Source organism: Bos mutus, chromosome 20 (assembly GCF_027580195.1).
Source record: "Bos mutus isolate GX-2022 chromosome 20, NWIPB_WYAK_1.1, whole genome shotgun sequence".
Taxonomy (NCBI): domain Eukaryota; kingdom Metazoa; phylum Chordata; class Mammalia; order Artiodactyla; family Bovidae; genus Bos; species Bos mutus.
In genome coordinates this window covers 4,739,138-4,765,587 of record NC_091636.1, presented here as the reverse complement: position 1 = coordinate 4,765,587, position 26,450 = coordinate 4,739,138, and the positions used below count along the sequence as shown (strand labels likewise).

Genomic DNA, 26,450 nt, shown 5'->3' with positions numbered 1-26,450 from the left:
TCTTGCTGGGAAAGGAGGGTGTGGGGTCAAGCGCTGGCCACACCTGAGCGTGAATCCCATCCCATCTGGCTCGGCCTGGGGGCACTGCCAGCCTGAGGACATGGGTATGGAGCCTGCTCAGCCGCCAGCCACCGCTGTCCCCGCATCCACCCTGTCTGCTGTCTGAAGAAAGGAGGGGTCCTCGCATCTCTAATCCTCACAACAACCTTGCAACGTGTCCTGTCATCCCCATTTTACAGCCGAGGAAACTGAGGCTCAGAGAAGCGGAGGATCTGTAACTGGCAACGGCTAGTCCGCCCATTATCCTGGACGCTTTTCAAAATCTAGCTTCCTAAGCCCTGCCGCAGACCCTCTGAATAAGAATCTCCAGGAATCTCCAAGTTCAAATCAAACCCAAGAATCTCTGCTCCAAAGTTCCTTGGGGGTAGGCTTGAGCACCACCACACAGGGTCGCTTAAAGCTGCCAGGGTAAATCCTTATGTCTGCAGAGTGAGAAAAGGTAAACTGAGACATGTGAAATTTTGAAGGCTTTATAGGAGCAAGGAAGGCAGGGGTGAGGGTGGAGGCTTTTATGGTGAAGAGACAGAAGCAAAGCAAAGCAATCATTTAATTGGCTGTAGCTTAAACAGTTACTTTAATTGGACAAATCTATTTGCCCAACAGGACAGTTGCTCTTGAGTTTCATTTTCTCAGATTTGAGTAAATCTAGTTGGCTGTTTATAATTAGTCATTCCTGAGTTTTGTTTTCTTAGATTTGAGTGCACTGACTCTGGCTTAGGCTTAGGTTTGCTTATACAGGGCGCCAAGGTCACCAGGGTCACCGCCATCTAACAGCCTCCTTGTCTGACTACCTTAGCCACAGGCAGATCCCAAGTACTGTCACCTGCCCTCATTACCAGTGAAGTCCTGTTGTCAATCAAAGACTGGAGGGGCACCAGCTCCCCCTCCACTATATGGTTCTCAGTCTTGGCTGCATATTAGAATCACTCGAGGAAAAAAAAAAAAAAAGCTCTCTGCCTGAGGCCCACTATGTTGACAAAGGTTCAAATTCCATTGATTTGGGTGAGACAGAGCGATCAGTGATGTTTTAAGCTCCCCCCAAATGTGCAACCAAGGTTAAAAATCACTCCCTACAACAGTAACACCCGCGAGCAATGTTCACACTGCACTTACAGATCAGACACGAAGTGTTTTGTCTGTGCATATTAACTTAATCCATATAACTGCATTAAGAGAGAATCTTCATTTCATAGCTGAGGACACTGAGGCACAGAGAAAGATCTGCCCAACATACAAGCAGCAGCAGTGCGACCTGAATGCAGATAATTTGGCTCCTGCATCTCTGTGAACCACCGCCTGCTTCCCTGGGAGGCGAGCCCTACATCCCTCAGCTCCATGGCCAGGTCCCAAGGAGTCCATATTTCCCTGTAACTGCCCTGGTGTCAGTAAATGCCAATGGCAGCAGGCTGTCCATCCGTCTACTCACACCAGGGCTGAAAGCCATCTACAGTTGCAAGAACAAAGTCAGGAGGGGGAGGTGCTTTCCCTACCCACATTCTAACTGCATCCTCCCTGCCCTTCCCACAGGAGTGCACAGCGGGGCCGCTCCTGGATGCAGCCAATCCAGCTCACTACCACCACACGGCCACCCCCTCTCCGCTGAGCGTGTACACGGGAACGGTGCTTCTCTTGGAGAAGCCACATTTCATCTGATTTAAAATACTATCTTTTAAAAAAAATCATATAAAAGTGGGGGAGGGATGCAGTGGGAGTTTGGGGTTAGTAGATGAAAACTATCATAGATAGAACGAATAACAAGTTCCTATGGTATAAAACAGGGAACTATATTTGGTATCTTATGATAAACCATAATGGGAAAGAATATTTTTTAAAAAAAGAATGTCTATGTATATATAACTGAATCACTCTGCTGTACAGCAGAAATTAACACAATGTTGTAAATCCACTATACTTCAATACAATACAATTTATACTTCAATACAATTTATATAATAAAATACAATTTTAATTTAAAAAATCATTTAAAAACATGATGGACAGATGAACATTGTGAAATGGAGGTAGGGGCTGTTTGCAAAACGAATGTGTACACCAATTCCCATTTGGTACAAATATATACATGTTTAAAACTGGAAGGATGCTGACAGAAGGGTGATTTTCATTCTGATTATCTGAGCATTCTAAATAGTTTACAATGAAGTCGCATTACTTTTGAAATAATGTAGGAAAAGAATCAAAGTAAATATTTTTTAAAGCAATGGTCTACAATAAACTAAGACGTTTGAAATTCTAACCAAAAGTATTTTTGTACCTGATCTTATATTAGTGATGGTTGCTAAGAAACCATGTGATGCAAATTAGGAATAATCCCAACTATAGCTCAAAAGAGTGAAAACAGAGACAGTCAGGTACACAGAAGCCTATGGATTAAAGAAAGGAATCATGAAAAAATGTGTCTAATCATGCTGGCTCTTTCTCTTCCAGCTCAGGTGGAAAAGAAGGACCGTTTGTTCGCACAAAGCACAAACACTTAGGTAGTTGAGTATCAGAGCCCAAGACAGCCAAGAGACTCTCTGAAGACTAGTCAGGGGCAGGAGGAAACAAATCATCATTACTATTTATCGGATATATCTATGTGCCTGACACTGGGCTCAGCGTTTAATTCTCAAGACACCCCTGAAAGGTGGTACTGTGACGATCCCCATCTTCCAGAAAAGGAAACTGAGGCATAAAGAGCGGCTTGTTCCAGTTCACACAGCCAGGAAGTGTCAGAGTCGCCCTACAGCCCCAGGCAGCCTGATCCCAGAGGCCACGAAACGCCCAGAAAAGGCAGAGTGAGCGCTTTCATCCTGGTCAGAGCCGAAAATAAGGCTCAAGGGCATCTTTCAAAGCCAAAGCATGGGAAGAAGCAGCAGCCTCTCAGAGCGGAATGAGACAGAGGGAAGGAAACAGATGAAGCATTCCCAGTTAAAAAGAGTAGAGAGAAAAGTTTGAGATTTAGGGTTGGCATGGATCGTACTAGTTTCTGCTCGGTTTACTGCTTCTATAAATAGGGTGTTGTTTGATGTTTATGTTCTCCGGCTTAATAAAGGATCTGTGAAGTGAGTGTGTGTCCACATGTGTGTGTGAGTGTGTTCAAGCTCCTGCATGAATGACGGGGGCATGCAGCGGGGGAGGGGGCACAAGAGCCTGTAAGTGTGTGCATGTGGAGGTATGGGTGCACGTGTGTGTCCGCAGGGACAAGGATGTGTGCATGCGTGTGCATATGAGCACCAGACCATCACCAACACACTTGTGTTTTCACAGCGGCAACCTGGCCTAATTGCCAGCAGAATTCCTCAACAGAAATAAACAGCTTCCCGGGGGAGTCGACCCTCCACCCCTTGCTTGAAGCAGCAGCAGATGCCACCTCTTCTGTCTGCCATGCACCTACAGAGCCCCAAGACAGAGCACCTCAGTCCGAGTTGTTGACAAACTGACAGCAAGCAAGGCTGTGGCTGGGGAGGGGCCGGGAGAGCCGGCTGGGGCGGGGGGGGGGGGAGTGCCAGAGGCACAGTCAGTGGCCACTCCTTTCTGGCTGGACACTCTTGCCTTTCACACATTCCTCGGATTTAAAGAAGAAAAAGGTCTGCTTAGTCCACTCTCCCTGCAGACGCACAGGGTGTCAATGACCAGCACTGTACCGCACTGCACAGGCAGCGCCGTGTGGCCCACCGCCCGCGCTCAGAGAAGGCAGGTCACCGCCCCAAACCCTCCTTCTGGCGGGGCGCACGGGTTAACCCACACATTCTTGGGCTGGACTCTTCTGGCTGGGACAATGACCGCAGTCTCAAGTGTGTCTGATAGCTGGTACGGTTCTTGCCCCCAAGGCGGTGGTGGGGGGCAGGGAGGAGGTGTCTTACTTTTTGAAGTTTTCTTGAAACTAGGAAAAGAGCAAAAAAGTGAGCCTTGATGGAAACTTCTTAGCAGGCAGGGATCTTCCTTGCTTAAGGCTAACACCATCAATACCCTCAGAGCATACTGCAAGTTCTAGAAGCCAGCAGTTTTGCAACTGCTTCTCAACTCAAGACAAAAAGCAGAGCCCTCCCTGGGGACAGCTTGCACGATACTCCACCTTCATGTGAGAAGGATAATCAGGAAGAAAACAGGTCAATAACGGAGGTGCCCTGAAGAGCAGCCTCTCTACAGATTTGGGGGAGGGGCAGCAGTAGAGAAGCTGCAGTCCTCCAGGGAGACCCTTGTCCCTTCTGTAAAGCCAGAGAGGTCCCGGATCGTTTCCAAAGCTAAGGGGCAAGTGTAAGAAATAGGAGGCAAATTGCAGGAATGGAGCCTAGTGAGCACTTAGGTTATTTTTTGAAGCATCCAGAAGAAAGATGTCAATTCCCCAAGGTGAACCGCAGGATTATGCTGGCTAATGCAGAGGGAGCCTGGGTGGAGGAGCTGATTATCAGACCGGAAGGGAAGAGAGTACTGTTCACGAGTGAAGGACTGTCCGAAGTGTCACCAACGACACAAATCATTTCTTCAATCCATGGGCACCGGACTGGGGTCTCCTGTGGACCAGGCACGGGCGGCACATGTCCCGAGCGCGAGCAGGCGCCAAGAGCCAAGAGCCAGGCAGAGGGGCAAGTAGGGAGGCCCTCCTCCTCCCCCTGATCGTGTCTCTCCACCCTCTGGAGGGAAGCCACGCCCCCATCCCGACAGGCCTCCTCCATTTCCACAGAGACCTAGGAAGCCAATCAGGTCCACCCGCAAACGAGGGGCAGAGGCAGGACCAGAGCCCCGCTGTCGTCGGACCTGACTCCTTGGTGGCACCATATCATACGACGGACCAAACCCAAGCAGGAATCTGGAAGCAGAGAGAGCTGCCTGGTTCCTCAGTTCAGTTCAGTTCAGTCGTGTCCGACTCTTTGCGATCCCATGAATCGCAGCACGCCAGGCATCCCTGTCCATCACCAACTCCCGGAGTTTACCCAAACTCATGTCCATCCAGTTGGTGATGGCATCCAGCCATCTCACCCTCTGTCATCCCCTTCTCCTGCCCCCAATCCCTCCCAGCATCAGGGTCTTTTCCAATGAGTCAACTCTTCGCATGAGGTGGCCAAAGTACTGGAGTTTCAGCTTCAGCATCATTCCTTCCAATGAACACCCAGAACTGATGTCCTTTAGGATGGACTGGTTGGATCTCCTTGCAGTCCAAGGGACTCTCAAGAGTCTTCTCTAACACCACAGTTCAAAAGCATTAATTCTTTGGCACTCAGGTTTCTTCACAGTCCAACTCTCACATCCATACATGACCACTGGAAAAACCATAGTCTTGACTAGATGGACCTTTGTTGGCAAAGTAATGTCTCTGCTTTTTAATGCCCCTCAAATTATGCACAATAAGACAGACCCCAAACAGCACCCAGTCAGAAGTGGGGTTCCGTCCCAGACTGAAGCCCACACCACTACTCATCCCATAAAATGGGCATGGTGCCTGGATCCCTCATTCCTTACCTGAATAGGTAGCACATTTCAGAAACCTCCAAACACTTCTTGGAGCCTGTGTGCCAAGTACAGGTCCATTGGGCAGGAAGTTTTACCTGCCATGCTAGTGAGCCAGGCTTCATCCTGTAGGAATGGTTTAGGGGCTGGGGGGCACTGTGGAAAGACCCCAAAGGACTGACAGAGATCAGATGTGCATCTTAGAAGGACTAGTCTAGAGCCACATACAAATTAGATGGAACAGGAAGCCTGCTACCAGGTCATACAGAATGAAGTCGAGTAGTATTTTTTTTAGGGTTTTTCTGTGTTCAGGTGTTATACTAAGTACTATACCAAGTACTAACTGATCTAACCCTCCGAACAACTCTACAAGGTAGATACTGTTACTACACTCATTTTAGAGATGAGAAAACTAAACACAGAGAACTTAAATAACTACCCCATAGCTTATATATCAGAGAAGGCAACGGCAACCCACTCCAGTACTCTTGCCTGGAAAATCCCATGGATGGAGGAGCCTGGTAGGCTGGAGTCTATGGGGTCGCTAAGTCAGGCACGACTGAGCGATTTCACTTTCACTTTTCACTTTCATGCATTGGAGAAGGAAATGGCAACCCACTCCAGTGTTATTGCCTGGAGAATCCCAGAGGAGCCTAGTGGGCTTCTGTCTATGGGGTCGCACAGAGTCGGACACGACTGAAGCGACTTAGCAGCAGCAGCTGCAGCTTATATATGACAACGTAGAATTTGAACCCATCTAGTCTGACTTCAGAGCTTGCATGTTGACCTACTAAACTAAATTGCCTCTGTCCAGATAGATGCTAAATATCTAAATAGGAACCCAAAAATGTCTGCTGACCAGCTAGTTCCACTATATGATTATCTGGCTTTATAGAGAACAGAAATCAGAGAGATGAGTGAACTTTTTTTCCATTTGCATCCAAATGTTTGGCATCCATAATATAGTACGTCCGTGAGTGGGAGCCACTCGGGAATTAGAACTGTTACCGGTAGAAACACTGTCTTAATGCAAGGTTGTTGTTTCAAGAATTAACATCCTACCCAAAAATGTCTGCCTAACTTCCCAAAGCCTTGCACTTTTTGAGAAACTGTTTTTTCAGCAATTTTACTCCACTATGGGTTCGAGCAGCAGTTAATAGACATACCTTGCCCATTTCTTTGTCTTCTACCCGGTATTAGCTGAAGTCACATCAGATTTTTTTTTCTACACCACAAATAACAAAAACCATGCATATTTTAACTTCATCTCTAGGATTAAAGTAAATACATAATTTTGGCAAGTTACTTGGAATTACCGGCTAGCAGCATCTGGTTTGGATATTCTCGAGTAAATTATTGGCACAATCTCTGCCACATTTTTAATTTTAACCAAAATGTTCTCAGAAACATGTGTTTTCTGTCCCATTTGCATGGAATCTGTTTTAGAGGGCCTCGGAGTTTTACACTGGAGTTTCAGACATTAGCTGCGATACCTGAGCACTGCTCGTGGGCCCTGCAGAGCCCTCCTCCCTCCAGCACCATTCTGTCCTGCCTCCAGCTCTGCAGGGCGAGAGGCCCGCAGGTACTGTGTGTACGCGTCACTTGCCCTTCCTTCTGCTCCCAAATTACATACCTCACTTTTATGTCAAGTCCAATATAGCTTCCTTACCGTTATTTTTTTCCTCCTTATTCCACATCAAGAGTACCCAATTACTTTTATAAATACTTGCTTTAAAAATATCACAGTGGTTTCCTGCTGCTTCAAATTCTGAAGGGCTATGCAGGATTTTAGACTCTTATAAATCTTTCAAACAGTTCATATTTTATCAACAAAGTGTGCTTTTTTGTAAACCCTAAGTATAACTCCTCATCAAAAGTTTTTTTTCCCCCAATTATTTGACCTTTCCTTAAAAACAACAAAATTAAAGGAATTTGGGTCATTTCAAAAGTGACTTGCCATGCTGTCCACGGGCTCATTAATTCCACCTCACTCACCAACAGGAGTGGAGTTTGGTTAAAAGAGAAAGCAGGAGGGCTGTCAATTTCAAAACATCCCAGCAGATGTACAGCAGGGTTATGTACTAGGTCCATAAAAGAAAAGTCCGGGAAGGCTGTGGCTTTTGTTAAAACTGAAAAGCTCAAGGAGCTTATTGAGTGAATGTGGTGTCACATCACCAGGGACACAGAAGGACTGAGCTGGACGGTGGAGGCTGGGCCGCCGGTCCTGAGGCTGCACCCGTCCTGCAGGTTACCCAGCCGTCTGAATGCATACAGCCACTTCGTGGTTTTCCACTTGAAACTCCTTAGAGATACCCAAGGCTTGGCCACCTAGGAGACAAATCCCAGAATGATACTCAACCACCAGCAAGATGCAGTTCTAAGCAACACAAAAACCAAGTTGTATCCACCAACCAAATGATCACCTGGACACTCAGGAGTTCCAAGGCTTAGTCTCCTCTGCTATACTTGAATTTGTATAATATCTTATGATCTGGAAACCACTGCTGGGCATAGAATCAGAGAACAAGGGGGGAGAAATGTAGTCTGGGTACGTTTTAGAGCCTCAGGTCACAAACACAAAAGAATAAACTAGGACATCCTGGTGGTCCAATGGCTAAGACTCCTTGCTCCTAATGCAGGGAGCCCCAGTCCGGTAACTGGTCAGGGAGCTAGACCCCACACGCCACAGCTCAGAGTTCACACGCCATAACTAAAGATCTGCATGCTGTAATTAAGACCTGCTGCTGCTGCTAAGTTGCTTCGGTCGTGTCCGACTCTGTGCGACCCCACAGACAGCAGCCCACCAGGCTCCCCCGTCCCTGGGATTCAAGACCTAGAGAAGACAAATAAATATTAAAGAAAAAAAAAAAGGAATAAACCAACTCTTTGAAAAATGACCTTGGGTTAGAGACCCTTGATTACCCCCACCAGGAATCTAGGAGAGTGTTTGCAATCAGCTTAGAGCCACCCCCATCCCCAACTCACCGGTTCCCCACAGGCATCCAGCGAAGACCTGGTGGCCACCCACTATGTGCCCAGTTCTTCTGGGAGTTGAAGCAGGGCCAGAGAAGCACGAAGTGGACCCAGAGATCACCATACTCAGCAAAGCAAGCCAACCAAGACCAGCATCACACTATACTGTTTGCATGTAGAATCTTAAAAAAAAAAATGATACAAATGAACTTAAATACAAGACAGAAATAGACCCACAGACAGAGAAAACAAATTTATGGTTACCAAGCGGAAAAGGGAGTGGGGAAGGGACAAATCAGGAATTAGGGATTAACACATACTCTCTACTATAAATAAAACAGATAACCAATGAGGTTCTACTGTATAACACAGGGAACTATACTCAATATTTTGTAATAACCTATAAGGTAAAGGTTCGTCTAGTCAAGGCTATGGTTTTTCCAGTGGTCATGTGTGGATGTGAGAGTTGGACTGTGAAGAAGGCTGAGTGCCGAAGAATTGATGCTTTTGAACTGTGGTGTTGGAGAAGACTCTTGAGAGTCCCTTGGACTGCAAGGAGATCCAACCAGTCCATTCTGAAGGAGATCAGCCCTGGGATTTCTTTGGAAGGAATGATGCTAAAGCTGAAACTCCAGTACTTTGGCCACTTCATGCGAAGAGTTGACTCATTGGAAAAGACTCTGATGCTGGGAGGAATTGGGGGCAGGAGGAGAAGGGGACGACAGAGGATGAGATGGCTGGATGGCATCACTGACTCGATGGACGTGAGTCTGAGTGAACTCCGGGAGTTGGTGATGGATAGGGAGGCCTGGCGTGCTGCAATTCATGGGGTTGCAAAGAGTCGGACACGACTGAGCGACTGATCTGATCTGATAAGGAAAAAGCATCTGAAAACAACAGGCATATATGTATGTATAACTAAGTCACTTTACTGTATTCCTGAAACTAACACAACATTGTAAATCAAGTATACTTCAATTTTTTTTAAAAGCACAAAATGGATACCTCTCCTCAGCAGTGGAATTGTGGGTGTACAGCCTTAGAGCTATATAACCCTATCAGGCACTAGGTGAGCAAAACCACAGGGATCCAGTCAGGGCACTCAGAGCAGGTGGGAAGGCACGGCTTCTGAAGGCTGGCTACTCAGAGAAGGGGTCCAGAAAGTGAGGTCTGGGCCAAGCCACAGGAGGTATTCACAGCCAGGGTTCACAGAGAACAGAACCAGGACTATATACACACATATCTGTGTGTGTGTATGTTCACACACATATACACACACTTCCCAGGTGGCACAGTGGTAAAGAATCCACCAGCAATGCAGGAGACGCAAGAGACGCGGGTTAGATCCCTGGGTCGCGAAGATCCCCTAGAGGATCCCCTGGAGGCAACCCACTCCAGTATTCTGGCCTGGAAAATCCCATGGACAGAGGAGCCTGGTGGGCTATAGTCCATGGGGTCGCAAAGAGTCAGACACGACTGAACACACACACACACACCCAGGATGATTTTTTGTAAGGAACTGGCTCCTGTGATCATGGGGGCTGACGAGTCTGAATTTTTAGGACAGAATGTGAGCTGAAAACACAGAAGGAGTTGATACTGCATTCTGCAGGCACAGTTCCTTCTCTGGGACACCTCAGCTGACTGTATGGGAACAACCCACATCATCCAGGCAATCTTCTTTACTTACAGTCAACTGACTGTAGATGCTAACTACATCCACAAAATACCTTAGCAGCAACACTTAGCTTCCCATTTGATTGACCAGCTGGGCCTACGACCCAGCCAAGTTGACACGTAAAACTAAGCTCCCAGGAGGCCTCCAGAGAGGAAGCAAGAAGGGGCAGGCTGTGGATGGTGGAGCCCAGCTGGGTGGAGGAGAGAATGGTGGGTCAGAGAGCTGAAGGCAGTGAGCTGAAAACAGGATCACGGGGCAGGAACTGCCACTTGGGTGTCAGCTCGGATGTTCTGCACTCTGTGCTCAGAGGTTTGGGGTGCATGACCCAGCCTCTGGATTCACTGAAGGTTTCCCATGATACAGGCAGTTCTGCAGTCTGCAGGGAGCCTGAGGATAAACCAGGAAGAACAGACCACTGAGAAATCTGCATGAATCCACCCAAGGGAAGGACCAGATCCCAGACTGGTGAGAGGAGAGGAGCTGAGCGGAAGGATGAATGGCTACAAGAGGCAGGAAGCCCAGACAGATGCAAGGGACAGACACAGTGCTGGGGCCTGAGCCGCAAAGGACACCCCCATCCCCAAAGGCAGCAGTGGGGATCAAGAGCAGAAGCCAGCTTGGAGGTCAGGCTGGGGGTCCTGGGTCTTGAGGGTGTACTCACTGAGCCCCCAGGGGACACAACCACACTCAGAGCAGAGCTCAAGGTGACCACAGAGAGAAATGGGCCAGTGCTAATTCATCTGGTGGCATCTCCCAGGGAGAGACCGAAAAGAACAGTTTGGAGAGTTGAGCCTCAGAGCATGGCGCCAAAGAGCCCAGAAACCAAGGGGACGGAACCAGAAAGTCAGACGGGCCATCAACAGATGCCAGCCAGGCCACAGAGGGAGTGGAGAGCCATCGTGCAGACCAGGGTATAAGCAGAAGCTTTCCAAATGGCAGAAGCAGCACAGCGACCAAGCAGCTAGGCATAACCCCAGGAAGAAACATGACCTGCCCTCAGGGGCTCTCCCACCTGCAAGGGGACCTGAGAGAAGAATACAGCCTGGGGCACGGGCCGTGTGATCAAAGTGGGAGGCTGAAGCAGTTTCTCCCTGAAATTCTCCCCAGCCCTTCTGAGCCCCAGAGGGGTGAGCAGAGGACCCCCAGGAGACGATGGGTGGACGTGCGCTGGACTTCAGTGGAGGTCTACTTAGCACCCAGACACCTAGTAGGGTCGAGGTGGGGACCGGTTACTGAAAGTGGAGGAGCAGGTAACAGAGACAAAGGCCACTGAGAGAGCGTAAACTGGGGGAGAGAGGGGGCAGCTGACCACGGGGGAGGGCAGGAGGAGCAGCACCTTGTTCCTTGATAGACAAAGTAGATGATTCACTCTGCGGTTCACAGGATACTGAGGCTCAAGGCAAGGATGAAGGTTAGTGTGGTGGTAGTGAATGGCACCCCACTCCAGTACTCTTGCCTGGAAAATCCCATGGGCGGAGGAGCCTGGAGGGCTGCAGTCCATGGGGTCGCAAAGAGTCGGACACAACTGAGCGACTTCGCTTTCACTTTTCACTTCCATGCATTGGAGAAGGAAATGGCAACCCACTCCAGTGATCTTGCCTGGAGAATCCCACGGACGGGGGAGCCTGGTGGGCTGCCGTCTATGGGGTCGTACAGAGTCGGACACGACTGAAGCGACTTAGCAGCAGTGTTAGGACGGAAGGGCTAGCATAGCATCACTAGGTGATGGTTGGTGATCACCAACCAGCACTGCCTCAGACCCCTGCCTGGCACAACAGGGGTGGTGGAAAAAGAGGAACAGCTGGATCTTGAAAAAATAAAAGACTACTTTAAACAAGAGATGGTAGAGGCAGCAGCCCCAGATGATGTCAACAGCTCACACTTCTCCATGGTGCTTACTGACCATCAGACACAACTCAAGGAGCTCTGTATGCTAATGTATGTCAAGTCTCTGAATCACCACAACCCTAAAGAGATGCAGTACGATAATTACCACCATTTTACAGAGAAATAGAGGAACAGAGAGGTTAAGAACCTGCCAAAGGTCACACAGTTAGCAAGTGGCAGAACTGGGATTCAAATTAGACTGTCAACTTAGGTGTGGAGAGGCTAAAAGCCCTGTCTGAAATAAAGCAAGAAGAGAAATGCAGAACTCCACAAGCATACACATATGGTGGCTGGTTTACCCACCCAGATGCACAACAGCCTGGAGCATCCTCTGGGTACCCTGATCTGGAGGGAGAAGAAGAACACTCGCCAGGAGCTTGCAATGCCCCCTCCAGTCCTTAGCCAGGCACACTGGTTCCCAACATCCTTGCAAAGACTTGTCCTAAATCACCATGATCTGTGCCCAGGAGCCAGAGGTCCATGGTCCAGAAGACAGGGGCTGGCCAGCATCACAGCTTGGATGATACTGGAGGGGCCCTGAGAAGCTAGGGCTTCACCTGCCAGGCAAGTCCCCCACCAGACTCACAGTCAGATTCCAGAGATGCTGAGTATGCTGGAAGTAGCTCAGGAGATGCTTCACACCAAGGTCCCTGTCGGCTCTAGGAGCCTCGTGTCTACGCTGAGCCAGAACACAGATTTGGAACCTGGAGGTATACTGATGATCTGCTGTGTCACTTGACCTCTTAACCTGCCAAAATCCAAACTGGTGATTAAGGCAAGTCCAAACATCCAACACAGAGAGAGACCATTTTTGCCCTAAAAAATAACCTATTGCTTTTACATTTGTACCTTGCCTTTTACTTCCCTGGTGGCTCAGATGGTAAAGCGTCTGCCTACAATGCAGGAGACCCGGGTTCGATCCCTGGGTCGGGAAGATCCCCTGGAGAAGGAAATGGCAACCCACTCCAGTACTCTTGCCTGGAGAATCCCATGGATGGAGGAGCCTGGCGGGCTACAGTCCATGGGGTCGCAAAGAGTCGGACAGGACTGAGCGACTTTGCTTTCACTTTTACTGATAAAACCTTTCACCCTACAGAAGGGTTACCAATTGCAACATAAGAACCAAAATGTTGATTTTGTGCTTGTCCACCCAGCCAAGGTCTTAAGACTCAAGAGACAAATATACATTGTGCTATTTTCTCCCTCTCACCCAAAACCATTTTCCTGCTGCAAAGTATTATGGCCAACCCTCCACCCCTCTCCTCCACTGTCCAACCCCTCACCCCATTCTCTCCTCTCCAAGACAACTGCCCAGGCTTTGTTCCCTAAGCCCACACAGCCTGGCCTCTTCCTCCTCCTCTCTCATCTCCTCCCCCTCATCCTCGCCCTCCTCCTCTTCTTCCTTCCTGTCCTCCTCTGTCCCCTCCCTCTCCTCATTCCCTCCCCCAGCTCCTCTGTCTGCTTTACCTCCTCCACCATAGCTGTTCCCATGATGGGGACAAAAGAGTGGCTTCTACTCTGCCAGGAGGAGCCTGGAATGGGGCAGGAGGGCAAAGAGCAGGGGGTCCCCAGAGACGAGAGAAAGGCACCACAGCCCTTTCATGGGCCCTCTCAACGGTCACCAAAGCTGCCTTTTCAGTGAGAGCCACAGCAGGTAGCAGCGCCTGGCTGCTGTGACCGCAGATCACAGAATGGCAAGTCGCCCAAGATCCAGAAGTGTGCCCAGGGCCAGCTGGCATTCTTTTGAGCGGGCATTCTTCTGAATGCATCCTCACCCATCACATAAATCAGAATTCCCCAAAGTGTGATGTGTGTGCTACTGGACACCTTGAGATCACTCACTGGGTGATGGACATGTGCTTTCTACTGAAGAGATGTGTATCTTCCATTTCCAGGAAGATAAAAACTGGTTTTAATGCATGGGTATGGAATAAAGTTTCCTGTTAAAATTAATTTTCTAAGTGAAAAACATAAGCCACTTTAGAGAAAAGTAGTAAACACATGGGTAGAATGCAGGTTTGGTAAAAGCCACAAAGGCAATAAGCAAATGACTCATGGCTGGTGATGCTGACATTAACTGCGTAGATATGGAACCAGCCCACAGGCCCGCTTTGGTCCTTGGTTAACTGGGAACAGGTCAGACTTACAAACCGCTTTCAATTCAGTGGACAAATATTCACCGAGACCCTTTGCCATGTCCAGGATTGTGAGTCACAGAGAAAAGAGAACGCCCACAGCCACCCCTGACTTCAGGAAGTTTTCCATTAATTTGTTGGAAAGAACAAGGAAACTGGGAGAGAATGGAACGAAAGTCTGTAAGAGAGACAAGCTGACTTTAGCACTGGGGAGACAAGAAAAGGGAGCCCGTGACTGGCTGGAGGGACCCCAGGGTGGGGCTCAGGAAGAGTCATGGAGACCCTAATCAGTTCCGAGGTGCTTAGAATGTTCCTTCCACTCTGACTTCATCACCTAGATCCCAAGAAGCCACTCCAGACTCCGATGACTTTACAGCAGCAAAAGTCACCAGAGGACCTCACTTTTAGAGGCGGTGAGAAAGGAGCAGACACCGGCAGGTCACGTCCTGGGCAGCTCTGTCACCCTGACAGCCACCCCCCAAAGCCCGATGGCAAGGCTCTTCTGCCGAGGACCCCGGCACCCTCCAGCCGGGCTCCAAGTAGACCCAGTTCTAGAGCTCTTCAGTTCTCTGCTTCCTGGTCCGGCTCTCCTGCCTCCCAGACTCTTGGTGCTGCCCTCTCTGTGGTGGCTGGGAGAGCCATCTCCCTGCCCAGTCCTACGCTGACCTAGGAGCCCAGAAAGCTGGGTGTAGCTGAGTGGGAACAGAGGCAGATTCACAAGTGCCGAATTTCCCTCCAGATCTCTAGAGCTGACACTTTTGGGTGCCTCCTGGTGCCCTGTCTACCATGAGGTCCCATCTTAGGGAACTGCTCCCCGCCCCCACCCTGCCCACGGAGTCCCAGGATGGGCCCCCATCCACGGGATCACAGCACATGGCCCCACCCCGCTGACCACAAAGCATCAGAACTGGGAGCTATTCAGAATTTGGAATTACAGCAGAGAGACTCCAGCTTACTCCGGGCTGATCTCTCAACTGAGCAGGTGGATTCTTAACCCAGTGAGCCTCCGCGAGTCCAGACAGAGAGCCGCGCTGTGGGTGGAAATGGGGGAGGGGTGACACCGGACGAGGACCACCCCCCAGCCTGGCCTCAGCAAGCCAGCTCACACAAGGCCTCCTGAGGAGACACGGCCAGCGCAGAGCTTGGGGAAGCGGGGCCCGGGGCTGCTCAAGAGACAGCCACATGCTAAGACACGCACGACCAGATTTTGTGCACTGCATGTTTTATCTTTGACTGTACTTGTGGAAACATTATTCAAGAACATCATGAACACACAAAAATAAATCTCTAAAAATATCATTTGGCCGACACACACATACGAAGGAAAAGATTTTTCTCTTTTTACTATAGCGGTCCATTAAGGCATTTTGAAAAAGCAAATTTGCTAAGTAACGGCACACAGTAACCTGTGAATATAAATGGATCCACTTGCCGCCTACACAGCAGCCCCCAGATGAAACCCACCCCAATCTCACTATCACTCAAGGTAGGAGGAGGGGGCAGCTCACCGACTCTGTTTCCTGCTTCTGAGGATCTGACAGTGTCCCAAGCAACAGAAGGTCATGGTTCTTACTCACACCCAGATGTGGGTCAGAGAGTTGCCACAGCCCCCACCGCTAGCTTTGATCGCCCGGGAAAAAGCCGGGAGAAGCACTCACAGAGCGAGGCACTTGACACGCTGTCTCGTTTAATCCTGCAGCAACCTGTGAAGCACACAGCATGATCCTGAAACAGGATGAGCAGACTGAAGCACAGAGAGGCTAAGGACCTAGCTGAGGAGACACAGCAAATGAGCACCAAGGCTAAGATCTGAAGCCCGCAGCACCTAAATCCCCACCCCCGAGAAGCTGCCCCAACCTCCACACTCCACAGATTAGCTCTCCTTTCCCGTCTGCTTCTCCACCGTCCGTGACGACGGTGTCTCTGTGTCTCTGTCTTTCCTAAACACCCACCAGCCTGCAGTGACCGTCACTTGGCTGCTAATGATGAACCCAGGCTGCTTGCAGAGCATCCCTCTGGCCTGCCTCTCCCTCCGTTGGCCGCCTCCACACACATGTACATGGGGACTCTTTTCTTGTCACTTAGCAGCCCTCTTGCTTTAGTTTTGTATGTCTAGTTTATCTTGTTATCCACATCTTTCTTGTTTGTAACCTAGCCAAAGAACAAGAAGAGTCTAAAACACATTCTGTGACTTTCTTTTAGATTATAATCTTATCTTAGTTGTTGTTCATTTCTTTCTTCTGAGGACTTTCTTTTACTTTTCTCTTTGTTTTTCTCCTTTCCTAGTTCTTCCGTCTCTCTCAAGGTTTTAAGGTCTTCAGGAGAAAAAAATGCATATACATATACGCACATACATGGCCACTGGATTCCTCTGGCCATCAAGCTAAGTTCACTTTGCTCATCATCAAAATGAAAATGTTCTGCAACACGATCTACAAGCCTTATTGTCACTGCTGGGGATGGAGAAGTAGATTATGAACTCAGAACAACAATAAAATACAAAGATCTAGAAATCTGAATACCTACATTCAAATCTGGACAGGAAGCCTTCCAGCTATATGTGATTTTTGGATAAGAATCTCTGAGTTTGAGAGATTTACAGTTTCATCTGTAAAGGAATAATAATGTTACTCCCTCCCAAGGTTGTAGAGAGGTTTAAAGGGGCCCCATATATGAAAATACTTTTAACCTAGAAATTATCTCAGCATAAAGTAGTATGGAATCAGGGTCCTGGCTGAACTATGAAATGCAAAACAGGAGGGTGTTGTTGAATTGTGCATTGCATATCGCACCTTGATGGCCCACTAACCCTTTACAGCCACCGTCTTTCCCCAAAACTGGGTTTCCCTCTGGAAGTCCTAGTTCTGCTAATGGAACCAGGAGGCATTTCATCACGCAACAACCACACACACAAACATACACACACACACACAATCTGCTGTGAGTCAGGGTAGTGGGTGCTGGGGACTGAACATTGAACATGCTGGATAATACCCTCTCCTTCAGGGCCCTTGTAATACATTTTGGGTGGGAGAAAGACAACAAACAAAATAAGGCAACAGTGTAATAACTGATCAAGGCCCCTAATTTACAGGAACAGCCTGTATGAAGGCCCTAAGGCAGGAGAGAGCTTGGCCTAATAGTAGCATAGAAAGAAGGTGCTGGAAGGGAGCGATTGAGGGAGTGAGTCCCCTGAGGTCTGCAAAACCAGCAGGGCCAGATCTAACCAGGCTGTCCGGTCCATGGTCAGGAGTGTGACCTGGATTTTAAGGAGGCCTCTGGAGTTATGCAATAGAGTGACAGGATCGGGTTCGGGTTTTATTTTTGTTGGCTACTTGTTTTGTTTTATTTTATCAGTCTGGCTACAGTGCAGAGAATTAGGACTGGATAGAGTGTTGGTGAGCAAAAGTGGGAGCGAGAGAGCAGATGGTCAGCTCCACAGTAGGACAAGACAGAGATGACTGAGGCTTGGACGGGAGACATGTAGAGAGGTGAACAGAGCTGACAGGTATTTTGGAGTCAGAAACAGCATGAATTGATAAGTCCCACACAGAGGCATGCAAAGGGAAGGAGAAAATGATTCGTTTCCATATGGAAGATTACTCCTGGTCTTTGTGCTCAGACAGTAAAAGAATCCACCTGCAATACAGGAGACCTGGGTTCAATCCCTGGGTCAGGAAGACCCTTTGGAGAAGGGAATGGTAACCCACTCCAGTATTCTTGCCTGGAGAATTCCATGGACAGAGGAGCCAAGTGGGCTACAAGCCCACTACAAGCCTAGTGGGCACAAAGAGTTGGACAGACTGAGCGGCTCACACACACACACACACACCCAGAAAAGCAGTGACAGCGTTGATTGGGAGATGTGGGTGGGGAGTGGAAGAGAAGGGGGGAGCACAGGGCAGGTAAAGGGAGGCTTAAGCTGCCGCCATGTTTCCCACTTACCCCTCAAGTGTACAAGTTGGTTATCCTGTCCTTTTGCCCCCCACACGCTTCTCAAAACCACCTCTACACTTGCTACCTGACTCCGCAGTGTGTTCCCCCCTCGGAGGTTTGGGGAGTAAAACACTTGCCTTTAATAAGGTTTTTGCTCAGGGTTTTCCGTTACTTGCAGATGAAGACAGACACAATAGGCCCTCAGGGTCTAATCCCACTCAGTGTCCAGCCGAGAGTCCTCTCCTCCACAAACACCATCCTGCCCGGCCACACCAGACCACCCAGCTCCCCATCCTGCCTGCTCTCTCTCACTCCTCTGGGCCCTGCTGCCTGGAGGCTTTTTCTCCCTGTTTCCACCCTCCAAATGCCTCCTAACCATTCTCCTCTTCAATTCCTGTTTTGTAAGTGAAAGTAAAAACTAGTAATGTTCATCTTTGACACCTTTCGTAAAGCGTCAACCACTGAGGTGTCAATGGTTGAGGGCAACCATTCTCTGAGTTCCCAGGATACCCTGATCTCATCTCCATAGTAATTCTGACCACACAGTGCTCGAAAAATTATTGCTTCCTCCTCTCTAGATTGATGCTGCTATAAGGGCAGTCGTGACAGTCACTCAGTCGTGTTCGACTCTTTGCGACTGCATGGATACTAGCACGCCAGGCTCCTCTGTCCATGGGATTCTCCAGGCAAGAATACTGGAGTGGGTTGCCATTCCCTTCTCCAAGGGATCTTCCCAACCCAGGGATCAAACCCAGGTCTCCCGCATTGCAGGCAGATTCTTTACCATCTGAGTCACCAGGGAAGTCAGAAGGGCAATGCCTGCGTTTAGCTCTTCCTTCCTGCCCGGTATGTAACACCAGGTCTAAAACATACACACACAAAAGTTTACTGAATGAATCAATGTCAGAGTGGCTCAGTGCTATAGACTGAATGTCTGTGTCCTCCCTGAATTCCTAAGTTGAAAGTCTAACCCCCAATGTGATGGAATTTGGATGTGGAGTCTTTAGGAGGTAATTAGATAGTTTATGAGGGTGAGACCCTCATGATGGGATTAATGCCCTTATAGAGATGGAGCTCTCTCTCAGCATCTCTCTCTCTCTCCCTCTTTTTATGTATAATCAAAGAAGCAGGCCTCCACCAAGAACCCAACCAGGCTGGCGCCCTGATCGCAGGTTTCCAGCTTCCAGAACTATGAGAAATAAACATTTGTGGGAACTCCCTGGCAGTCCAGTGGTTAGGACTCTGCACTTTCACTGCCAAGGACACAGTTGCAATCCCTTATCAGGGAACTAAGAACCAGGCAAGCCGTACAGGCAGGCCAAAAGAAAATTGTTGTTTAAGCCACCCAGACAATGGTATTCTGTTACGGCCACCTCAGTGGACTAAGACAGGTTGGTTGTAAAGTCTTCACACAAAGTAAAAATTCTTGAATGGTCAAAATGAACCTTACAAATCCTGCCTACCATACACTAAAATGCAGTATCCATATTTTATGTCATATACAGCGATTCTTACCCCCATTGAATTTTGAGAAATACTGAGTTCCACTAAAGGGGAGAAAAAACGGAGAGGCTATATGACAATGTCTTTCATTCAAAGCACCCTGCTGTAAAACAGTCATTAATCCTTGAGTGAGTGAGTGAGTGAGTGAAGTCGCTCAGTCGTATCCAACTCTTTGAGACCCTGTGGACTATAGCCCGCCAGGCTCCTCTGTCCGTGGGATTCTCCAGGCAAGAATACTGGAGTGGATTGCCATTTCAAGCTTTAAGGAAAGTGGGGTGGTGGAAGGGCTGAGAATAGACAGATGGACGGAGTCTTCTACACTGGCTCCTGCTTACCTGAAGGAGTTTATTTGACTTTTTTTAAAATATTCTATGTATGTAACCTCAGGCCCTGCTGTATGTACAGCAAGAAAAAGCTGTCATCATCTGGTCCAATGGAAGTCTTCTTATTTTTCTGAGTAATTTACAGAAGTAATAATAAAGGGATAGTTTTTACATTTTTACTACAAAATTCGTTCAATCATTTAAATATAGCACATTTTCATTCCCTATTCTCCTGACTTTGAAGGTATATAAATTCAAAATGAGCAATATTCTCTACATGCAATTAACTACTCACGAGCTGTCAGATGTGAACCTGGGGCAGATCCATCTCACAAATACTAATTCCATATTTCAAGTAATTCTCCAATAAGTCCTAATTTATTGTCATTTCTGGTTCTTCTTGCATTATAAAACCAGTACTTTTGAAACCTCTGATGGGTCATAACTTTGCTAAAGAGAAGATGGTCATCTTTCTCCATAATTGCAAAGCCTTTTCATTTTTACATTTATAAACACTGGCAAGAATATTCTCCGGATCACTTTTGCAAACACACCTGATTTTGTCATTTGTCCCCTTCAAACTGTGTCAAGAAAATTTTGTTAAACAAACACCACAAAAGGTAAAAGAACATTGGTTCCTGCTTCTTCGAGCAAAACAGGATGGTCCCGGTTCTTATTGCAAAATATTGGGTGATGAAATCATTCTTCTTGAATGACTAACTGGATGAGAATATCATATTTTCTCTTTGTCCTCAAAAATATATTGTTTGTCGATTCTGGAGTGTGAGAAACCCCTCTAGATTATTGTATGGTAAAACTCAGGGTCTGAGACTTTGCTTACAAAGTGAATTTTACTGCCACTACTGTCTCTTCCGATTTGTCTGACTACTGTAAAAACATTTTCCTTTGTCCCTTTTCTTCTCTTCACCATTTTATGCAGGCAATGAAAAATTCTCTATTCTCAATGGCATGCAATGAAAGCAATAATAATAAAACTACAAAGATGGTATCTTCTAGCCTCTTTTAAACTTTCCTGAAAGATGATGTAATCCTCTAAGCAATGTAATAAGAAAACTGAAGGGTGATGCAATCATGATGATTTATTTCACTATTGCATCATCTTTCTGGGTGGTGATGCCATCATTCTTTCATTTTCTTATTATTTTAGTATTTTTTAGTATAAGTGGTAATAATTGATGGGTAATGATAAAATAATTCCAAGGATGATAAAATGAAAAGTGTTTCAAGATATAAGAAAAATCAGATTTCATAAAGTCTTAGATTTATACATGGCCCCAATGGTCCTACATGGTACATTCAAGATAGAATGGGTTTTATTCTGTTTTTGTTTAAAAAGTAAATGTTCTCTTTGATCTTTGCAAGATTTATTTTAAAAAGAACCAAAATCATGAAATATTAACCTTTACAAATAGTTAGAACTCCTCAAGAAAAAAAAAAAAACTCAAAAATGAAAATGTAGTTCCATGGACCCTAATGGCATACTGCTGGTTAAATCACATTAACAGATTTGATCATTTCATGAAGATTTTCAAAATCTGGCTCCCTGGAAAATTGCCCCCCCACACACACACACAGTAAAACAACAACTCGTCCTTTACTCACAGTTCTCCGACCAAACCCATCGTAGAGAAAGCGCCACAGTGCTCCAAGGCCAGAGGGCCTCCCCTCCAGGCCCCATGAGCACTCCTTGTAGAGATTCGGCAGATCCTGGGACACTTCCTCCTGGAGTTTTGTCTCTGCACACAGTGAGGAAGCAAAAACCACGACCCGAGGAAAACAGAGATGCCAAGTGGAATACTATGCAGGCTTCAGAGCAAGGCACAAACAAAACTCAGACCATGATCGGACGCCTGATGATTACGGCTTTTGATTCTTTACGGTGAGGAGACAGTATTATTATTCTCTTGGGGTTTTTTAAATTCTCATTTATCTTTTGTTTCCAGTCAGTCCACAACTATGGTTTGACTATTAATCTACAACATAGAGGAAATGTCCCATTCACAAAAGTGGTGTACTCCAAACCTTTGGGATTTGGTTATTTTGGGAACTTAGGATAGTTTTTCCTCCAATAAACAATACTATAAATGATGGTGAGGTTTCCAGAGCAGCCCCACAAAAGTCTTCTTAACTCATAATGTTATTGAGGCCCTGGACTTCTACTGTGAAAATGAGTGGAGAGCAATTTTGTTGTAACACCAATACACAGACTCAAAGATGGATGATACAGTATCCCTTCTCTTGAATTCCATTTAATGAAACAACCCGATCAATGAAAGAAAACAAAGGGAAAGATAGAGACTTTTTAGGGAAAGACCTCTACTTATTTTGGAGGCTGGTAGCAGCACTTTATTGTTATTTTGTCTGGCCGGTTTCACGTGTACACCTTTTTTGCCATTTTCCGTCACAGACATGACACAAAGGAGCCATGATAAGAACAGATTTGAGGCTCACATCAAAGGATGGGGGAGGAAAAGCAAAAAGTCTGAATGAGATTTCCTTGATGGGGTGATTAAAGCATGTGGTTGCAAGGAGGAGACTGTCTAAATCTGTATTAACTTATTTGCTAAGGAAATTGAGGAGAAGGTGGAAGACCCGGTGTTAGTGTCTCAGGTCTTTGAGCCTGGAAGAGAGTCCACTATTTGGACAGGCAGTTCCTTCTCTGACCATAAGGTGGTGCCATCAGTCCAGACAGTCGGGCCCCCAAGGGGGCGTGGCTTGCAGGAGGAGGAGCTCTACACGTGGAAGCCACGTTTCCCACTCTGGCTTTGGAACTCAGACAGCCTGGACCAGCCACCAAGTATTAACATCAACCTACACAACACTGCCTCATCATTCAACAACTTCCCATCCTCCAAGGCACCACCTGCTCACAACCAAGTAAGAACATCCTTCTAGGCACAGCAATCCACATAAAGATTCCAACTAATTACTTAGCATTCCTCTCATCCATCCCTTCCTTCACAGTGCAGCTCTGGGCCGCTGACCTTTTCCTAACTCCAAAAGGGAATCTAGTCTAAGAGCATCCTGGAGTTTCATCCCTAAATGCCACCAGGATGAGATAACAAAATCTTCTCTGGTGAGCACAGATTTGTTCACAAAGGCCCTGCAACAAGGCCCCAAACGCCCTTGACAGCTTTATCTTGCATTTGAATACCAAACTGGGCAACTCCTATTCCTCCTATGAAATGCACCGTCCCTTCTGTTCATTTACCCCTGATGCTTTTCCCTCCTATGATACCCTCTGTTCCTTTTCCACTTGTCAGTATCCTCTCCCCTTTCAAACTTAAACCCAAATTAACCCCCTCACTGTTTGGTTTTAATTGGTGAATTAGAGTCAGAGAGGAAAACTTCGGTTCCACGCATTAACCACAGAAGCCCCCAGATGTCACGAAGGGAGCCTGCCTCATCCTTCCCACTGCCAGTTGGGTCTTAAACTGAGAAGGAGGGCCCATCCAGCCAAGAACCCTTGCTGAATCTCAGGGCAATACCAGCTGGACTGTCCTTACATCTCCAAAGGCTCAATTCCCACCTAGTGAGAGACCAAATCTGCAAGCACAATGCATGGCCCAGTGTCTGTTCCCCATTCATGTTTCCTTTACAGTAATAATAATACTATCATTATTACTGCCTCTTACCTACTCCCTACTGTCACCAGCCACAGGCTGCCAAACCAGGCCTGAGTTATAAGGCTAGAAGGAGAAAGGGAAGATCACAGCACAGTCACCAGCCTGAGCTCTTCTCCCTACTCTGACCCCAGGCCCGTGGCCTCGACTGGTAATCCCAGTACACTGCCTCCTGCTTCTGCAGAATTTTCTCAGCCCTGATGGGACAGACTGGGATGGGCATTCTTCTCTGGATGTCTGGCTCTGGCTAAGTGGTCTGAATATAAAACTCTTAAGAACTGGTAACTGTACTTGCTATACGGCAAATACAACTACCACTTTTTTTTTTTTTTTAGTTCTAAAAGGGGCAGGTGGCTCAGGTAGGAGACACGAATGTCCCCTGTGAAACTGGAGCAAATAGCTTCAAGATGAATTTTTCTGATGCAGGTCCTCTGAGGGCAGTCCCAGGGCCTTGTGGTGGCAAAAGGCTGTGCCCCAGCTCTGGGATGCAGGAGCCCAGAGACCTGCATCTGCCTGGCCCCTACTCCAGGTGGTGGCCCAGCCTTCTAACAAGAAGACTCAGAGTGTCTGCATCCCACAAAGGTGGGCTTGCTCCCACCTGCTAGACCGCTCCTGTTTGTGTTGCTTAAAGAGCCAAGAGACCAGATGCCCTTTTTAATGCCAATATTACTCATATTCTCACCTACAAAAGAGGCTCTCCAAGGAAAGAAAGCCTACCCAGGAAATTCAGAGGCTTATGGACTTCGTGGGAGGCCAGACTGCTGTTGGTTTTTTTGTTATGTTTTGTCTGTTAAGAATCTACAGGAGATGGTGTTTCATAAACTAATAAAGGAAATAAATACCATAACAAAAGCAGAGTGGGAAGTGCGCACCATCTATTATTAATATAATGGACTTGTACCCCACCTCCTTCCCCCCAAAACTCTTGAGGCTGTAAGAGGTCATTGTTATTGGAATCACGGGCACGAGTGATCAGTTTTTTGTCACGACGCAGACTCAGACCTTCAAAGTGACCCTTTCTTGGGGTTCTGAAATCGGATGGGGATGGTGGACAGCAGCTAGCTCCCAGGCGCTGCAACCCCTGGGAGGGCCTACTCGAAGGTGCCTTTCCCACCCCCTCCTATCATTCTCCCACCTCTGGGCCGCTGGACACTGGACAGCCGCAGCCACTGGTGCCCACCCTGCCCCCATCCCCGTTCTTAACGCCCTCCTGCATCCGGGACCTTGGGAGGGGAGCTTGGGAAGTCGAACGGCTGACAGAGCACGACCTGGCCCCGGCGTCTCCGCACCCCTTCCCCCAACCGTGTCACAAGGCTGCCCCAATGAGGCGCTCCGTGCGCCCCGCCGCGGAGACCCAGAGCCGCGTCGCCGCGGGCAGTGGGTGATGAAACCTCCGGGGCGCATTACCGCAGAGGGCGCGGGCTGGGAGCGGGGCGGGGGCGAGGGGTTGGAGCTGGTACCCAAGCTCACCTGTTCTCCAGCAGGAGGGTGGAGACGGCGGGGGAGGGGCGAAAGCGCGTCACCCGGGGTGAGTGGCGCTGCGCTCGCGTCCCCGCCCTCCCCCTGCCCTACGAGCCCCCAGAGCTGCGCCGTCGGACTGACGGTGCCCGGAGCAGTTCCTGTCCCCGGCCTCGGCGCGGGGGAGACGTGAGCGTGCACACGTACACACACAGCGGGGGAAGAGGCGCTCCCAGCGGCGCCCAACTTTCTCCCTGCTTCCGCAAGCCGGGGGGAGAAAGCAGTCGAGGGCGATCCAGCCCCGGCCGTGCTTGGGGAGGGAGCTCGAACAAGAAAGGAGAAGAGACGGAGAGAATTTCCTCGGGTTCTGTTTTTAGGGTTTAGGGAGAATTTTTTTTTTTTTTTTTTTGACCTTTTCCATCCGATGAATGAAGAGTAAAGGGAACACAGAACGCGGCGGCGAGTAGCGCTTTGGGAAAATGGAAGAGTATGTTTGGAGACGCGTAAAGTTGCCTTTCAAGCTCCAGCCTCTGGGGCACGCGATGCTCCGCCGCGGGCTGACTCAGGGCTGCCCGGGCCTCCCTGCCACCCGCCTGTAAATGATGCAAGTCCAGTCTCTCACCTGGATCCCTGCAGCCCAGCCCAGAATCCGTCTGGATTGAGGGAGGGGCAAGAATCTGACACCTAAGGTGTGGCAAGGCCCACCACGGCGGGGCGAAAAGAAGATGGGGCAGCCGCTCAGGCAGAGTCCTGTATCTAGTGCTTTCTGCTCCTATCTTAAAATAGTTTGGAGGATTTTTTGTTTTTAATGCAAAGCATCACACCGCCAGGAATTCCCATCTGTGCCCAGCTTGCCCCGAGCACCACTGTGTCCAGGAAACTTCTCCAATCTGTCAAGGCCTCGGGGCTGGGAATCTCAACTAAATTACAAAAGGCAGAAAGAGGAAACTTTCCTAGCCAGTTGCGGGTGTGATGCGAGCCAGGAGCCTGAGGGGGTTGGAGGGGAGGGGGAACGCTGTCCCAGCGCAGACCATCCCCTCTCGCCTTTCTTTAGCTGCAACCGGAGCTGGGATTCGCTTTTAGTTAAGTCCGTTCGGCCATTGCCTTGGAGCACCCGCACACGCGCATGTATCTCCGGCCGCGCTCTTACACACTCACACACGCACGCAAACGCGTGGCCGTCGCCAGGTCGGCAACTTTGTCGGGCGCTCCCAGCGGCGCTCGGCTTCCTCCTGTAGTAGTTGGGCGCAGGCCCCGCCTCCCGGCCGTGTTGTCAAACGGGCGGGGGTCTCGGATTGGTCCAGCCGCTGGGACAACACCTGCTCGACTCCTTCATTCAAGTGACACCAGAGCTTCCAGGGATATTTGAGGCACCGTCCCTGCCATTGCCCGGCACTCGCGGCGC

General features: G+C 48.4%; 1 long non-coding RNA gene across 2 annotated transcripts; it reads right to left on the bottom strand.

Moving 5' to 3' along the window:
- Nucleotides 1–1,761: 1,761 nt before the first annotated feature.
- LOC138984177 (uncharacterized) lies at nt 1,762–26,265 on the bottom strand. Of its 2 annotated transcripts, XR_011461435.1 has the most exons (5): nt 25,058–26,265; nt 21,567–21,700; nt 8,494–8,663; nt 8,247–8,341; nt 1,762–7,836 (listed from the first exon to the last, which is right to left on the bottom strand). It is a non-coding gene; the product is annotated as an uncharacterized lncRNA (long non-coding RNA). The 2 variants fall into 2 exon arrangements; XR_011461434.1 differs by having other exon boundaries at nt 1,762–8,341.
- Nucleotides 26,266–26,450: the final 185 nt, after the last annotated feature.